Raw genomic sequence first — 5,493 nt, forward strand, 5'->3', positions numbered from 1 at the left:
TGGATGGATGGATGGGTTAGATGGATGTTTGCCTGCTTGGCAAGTCAACTGGTGAGCTGGTTGGTTGGTTGATTTCTCCTTTCTTTCCTATATATGAGAGTGGATATGTGTCCTGTCAGTTTCTTATTCTATTTGGACCCTCTAGAGAGCTTGTCTGACAATAGTGCTCAATGGGAAAAACTGGAAATTAAACAAATGTAACTGCCAAAGGTGGGATCTCTCATCCTCTGCACACAGGCATGGTGTTTTTTGCTGCCATCTTCCTGTGCACTGCTATATGCCTAAATATAGTATTTAGAATGAATATAGAATATACATTCTATTCCTCAACCCCATCTTTCCAGTGAGCTGTGGAATTGTAGTCCTTCAGAGAAAACTTGAGACCTGCTGTCAGCCAGACAATGCTACAGTCTTCACAGGCTCACACACCGAAACCAGACAAATTATTTTACTTTTGTTCTACCTGGTCCAGCTGTGTGCAGTGACCAGCCCTGAGTCTTTCCAACGTAGTCACACTCAGCTAAGAGTACCGTCCCTAGAAGGCAGCATCAGCAAAATCCAAGGGAAAATGATGCTTCACTAGAAGGTTCCATGAACCTAGCACAGCCACTCTACAACACTCTGTGTCAAAGAGTGGGAGAGGGGTTCTCAAACAAGGCTGACACTCAGTGCTGATATTCTGTTTTGTTTATTTGTTTGTTTGTTTGCTTGCTTGCTTGCCTAACTGGCTGATTGGTCGGTTGGCTGGATGGATGCCAGCTTAGCAGGCTAACTGGTGAGCTATCCAGCCAGCTTAGCAGGTTAACTGGTGAGCTGGTTGGTCGGTTGACTTCTCCTTTTTTCCTTACAGCAGGGAGAAATAGCACTAATGGAGAAAGTTCTTCGATTCGGGACACTCCAGGTGAACTGATGCGCAAGTGAGTCACTGACAGGTCACACTAGACAACTGTTCTCTGAAGATGACTTCAGGTCATGAGTGGGGTGGATCTTCTCCATCCCGCTCATTCAAATGCATCACGGAGCTAGAAAACCCCAGAAGTTGCAAGACTGAAGTAGACTGTAACGTAAGCTGCCTGTGTGTGTCCTTAGTGTGGGGTATTTAAGCTCTCTCTTCTTCAGCCATTTCCTGAATGTTAGGTGTTACTTCCACCAACTAAGATGTGATTACATTAAATACTACCCATAGGATAGGACAAGACAGAAGTCTAACACGTAAGTGGCTGTTACGTGGTAATGACCAGTGATAGTCTAGCCAGACACACAGGAAGTGCTCATGTTATAACCGTGCTCCCTTGTCTGTTCCTGGCCTTAGCACAATCCCAAGCTAATATTTTAAACATCGCTCTAAATTCTTTCTTTCTTTGATGTAGAAGACTAAAATTTCCATCGTTCAAACTTGTTTTTAATATTCCCATGAATCATATCCCTGGTGGGTTCTTGCATAACAAATATTTGGAATTTATCAATTATTCTTCAGCACATGTTAACTTCAATTACCACACTGAGTTGACAGCCTTGAAGTCCAAAGCCGAAAGCTTGATTTTCTGCTACATCGATGAGTGTTTATTAAACTTGAAAATAGTTCAAGGATACCATTTACTATCTGCACAGATGCCTATGGCCATCTCTGGCAATATGCATTCACTTCTGTAAAGAGTCAGTCATCTGCACCTCAGTGTGACTCCATATATGATTCTTGTCTGAAAGCAAACTACGGTAGACAAGAGAGTTATACCAGGTGAGGAGGCAGTGGGAACTTCCAAGGTTTGGTGGCAGGGCACAGGACAAAAAGATTCAGCAGCATAGCCTTAATTAAGAATAATCATTTTTATTTCGGTGTTGCCCATGGCCATCTCTGAGACTGCACTAAAAAGTGTCAGTTATCACATTTAATACATACTCGGAGCAGTCACATATGCTAAAGCAGCCCCCAAACACATTCCCCACTCTACAGCACTGCCCACCGCCTTCTTTTAGAAAGCATTCAAGAGGAAATCATATACTCATAAAACAAACATGCATGTGTGCATGTCTATCTGTGTGTCTGGGGTTTGTGAGAGACATAGAAAAATATATTAAGGTTAAAATTAAAGGGGTGCTAAGCCCATGTAATTATTAAAGAAGGTTCCTTAAATTCTCAGGGTCTAGGGCTTCAGTCAGAGGACAGGAGGGACATAAGACAGCTTTGCCCTCTTTTATTCAGGTAAAGCAGATCCCCTCTCACACACGCACACCCTTCAGTCTAAGGTCTAGAGCTCCATCATTCACCAGGGAAGGACGGACGTTAGTGTTGACGGTTCTCAACGGAGTTGCTTTCCCGGCCTCTGATGTCTGATGCTTTCCCAATGTCCTCAGTTGGGAAGGTAGGACAGCCTCAGTGAAGTACCCAGATGTTCCTGCTTGCTCCTAGTTGGCTCTGCTTGGACTCAGGAGGATAAAATACTAAAGTAGAGTTTTGTTCCAGGAAGAGGTAACCAGCTTCCAGCCTTTGTGTGCCCCCGGTCAAAGCTGATGAGAGGCTCCATGGGACTGAAAGATGGAGGAAGACGGATAAACTCACAGTGCACTGCGAGTCAACAGTTGAAGGGCAAACTCAAATCCTTCCTCTTTCAGGACTGCTATAGCACTCTACACTACTGAGGAAATAATACGTTAGGCTCTGTGTTACATTACTGTTTTAAAAGAACTTTCCATTTTGCTTCTATTGTAAAACATATGTAATTTGTATTTACCAGGCTCTCGTCTTTGTTCTTCTGCCTTTGTTCTTCATCAGAGTGATACCACACCTGAGAAAGACATGAGTAGGGAACAAGAAATATTCTTAACATCCTTTACTCTATTTTTAAAGGACCTCTTTTTCGTGAAACTTGGCTCAACCAAAGTTTATAATTTTTTTCTAATTTCTTTTATAATTTTTTTCTTCTATATTTAAGCCAAAATGTTTGTGAAGGTACTTTTAAATTCAAAGAAAATGAAGTCTTTTTTTTTTTCTTTTTCTTTTTTTTTTTTTTGTGCAGAGAGTAATTCCAGACCCAGCAGGGGAGTGCTTATGACTGAATAACAACCACCACCACCACCACAACAACAACAACAAAAACCTCTTCCCTCACACAAAATGTGAGCTTCCTGCCTGGGGTTCACATACTAATGACTGTGTGACTCATTATAATGTATGCCTCCGAAGCTGAGCCTCTTCCCCTCTGCTGACCTTGGCTGTAACATAAGTGCTGAACCACTAACAGCAGGTGCCTCTGGGATTGTCTTTCTAGAAGTTTCCTCTGCGCCCCTCTTCTGAGCCCTGTGAGCCAGCCAACACTGAAGAATGAAGCTACCCAGAGGCTTTAATTGACACTTGGCATAAACACCACACCTATTAACAAAATCACCATTCTCCCTAGGAGTGAGACCTTCACCTCCTTTGGTCCTGGAGAGCAGGGGATGGATGGGCTCTTTCCAAATGTCAGATGGCTGACAGCTTCTGTTCTGAATCTGGTCTTTCTTTGTGAGCAATAATGGACTTGGGGAAGAAATTGAATTTGGAGTAGAGCTAGGGAGGTGCGGACTTGCTAGATAGACCTCACTTCTTTTGAACCTCTCAGAGGGCCGTGGGTAGTGTGGGAAACCATTCAAATCTCCTCATTACACATGATAGGAAATTCAGATCTGGGTATCTTAGAAGAACTGGGAGATATGAAAAGATCTGCGGGAAGCCCCTGCACAGCAGCTTCATACAGGAACTACTTGGATGGATTTACACCGCAGTCCACATGTCCGCCCGCCCTCACTGTTTCTGTACCCTTTATGTTTGTACGTGTACATGTGCACATGTCCCCCACACATGTGAATACAATTGTCCATGCACATGTACTCATCTACATATATGAAGGCCTGCAGTTGACATCAGATGTCATCCTTTATACAGCCCCTCTACCTTATATATATTAAGACAAAGTCTCTCCCTGAACCCGGAGCTCTCCATTTTGGCGAGTCTAGCTACCAGTGTAATCCTAAATTACCTGCCTGTAATCCCAACACTTGGGAAGCAGAGCTACCTGTCTCTGCTTCCCAAGTGTTGGGATTACAGGCAGGTGCTGTGTTACATTAGCCACTTTTTGTTGCTATGATACCACACCATGACTAAAAGTGTCTTATGGAGGACTTTATAGTGGAGGAGAAATGGCATCCGGCACTCTATCTAAATCGGTAGCTGAGAATTCTCACCACCAACTACAAAGGAAAAGCTGAGAAAGCAAGTTGAGTCGGAGTGGGGCTATACACTCTCAAAGCCCGCTCCCAGTGACGTACTTCCTCCAACAAGGTTACGCCTCTTAAAGGTTCAGAGTTCAAGTAACTGAACGTGCTACGAACAGTCCTTATTCAGTCCCGCATATATGCCTTCTCAACTTCTGTGGGCCCTGGAGAGTGGCAGTCCGGACCCCACTCGCACAGCAAGCAACAGCACCATCTCCCCAGTTCCTGATTTCAGACCCTGCCACGTAATCTCATTTTCTCCAGAACAAGAGGATTGCTCTGCATCTCAAGTGCCACCGGCCTAAGTCACGTGACTTGCTCTGCTCAGTGAATGTGGATTCAGGTTAGTGCAATATCCAAAACTGGGCTGGTCGTTTGTCACTGTGAGGAATGCTTTCTGGGGTGCTCCTCTGAGCTCTCCAGTATGTCTATCCTGCAGGAAGAAAGGCTCTCTCCTCACACTGACTAACAAAACAGAGCTGCTGGCACACATAGCCTGGCTACTGTATTCTTCGCCATATCACAAACAAGAAAGGCCCGAGATTGGAAGTGATTTGTGACACAGAAAGGGCTGAATTATACAGCACTTTGATTTTTCTTTTCTTTTTTACTTGTATGAGTGTTTTGCCTGCATGTATGTCTTTGCTCCATGTGTATGCCCGGTGTCCCTGGAGGCCAGAAGAGGGCACTGGGGCCCCAGGAACTGGAATTATATAGCTGGTTACCGTCTGGTGTGTAGGTGCTGGGAACCAAAACCAGGACCTCTGCAAGTGCTGTAAATCCTCTTAACTACTTTTATTTTTTTTCTCTTTGAAAACTCCATGCATGTACAGTGTGTTTTGATCACATTCACTCCCTCGCTCCATAGCACCCCTCCAAGGACCTCCTACTGTATTCCCTCCCAACCTCTTCAGAACCTCCCACTGCATCTCCTCCCCCCCAACCCCTCCAGGACCTTCTAATGCATCTCCCTCCTAACCTCATGCCTTTCTCTTATAATTTTAAAGGAATATATTTTTATCCAATTAATGCTGTCTATAAGAACACAGGTGTAAGATCACCCACTGGATTATAAACAACCTACTCATGGTTGTTGGCATTTCTCCTAGGCTCCGCCCCACAGTTACCTGGCAACAGCCAAGTGTGCCTGACTCACTATAAAAGGGACTGCTTCCCCGCCATCCTCACTCTCTTCTATTGCCCCCTCTGTCCCTTCTCCCCTCCACTCTCTCTCTCTCTCCA

General features: G+C 44.5%; 1 long non-coding RNA gene across 2 annotated transcripts in view; it reads right to left on the bottom strand.

Moving 5' to 3' along the window:
* LOC116073106 overlaps nt 1–5,493 on the bottom strand; it is a 265,797-nt gene that overhangs the window by 184,680 nt on the left and 75,624 nt on the right. For both annotated transcript variants that reach the window (XR_004111670.1, XR_004111669.1), the window contains exon 2: nt 2,733–2,786. This is a non-coding gene — a long non-coding RNA (uncharacterized LOC116073106). The remainder of the gene's footprint in view (nt 1–2,732; nt 2,787–5,493) is intronic.

Source organism: Mastomys coucha, unplaced genomic scaffold (assembly GCF_008632895.1).
Source record: "Mastomys coucha isolate ucsf_1 unplaced genomic scaffold, UCSF_Mcou_1 pScaffold23, whole genome shotgun sequence".
In the NCBI taxonomy this organism is placed as follows: domain Eukaryota; kingdom Metazoa; phylum Chordata; class Mammalia; order Rodentia; family Muridae; genus Mastomys; species Mastomys coucha.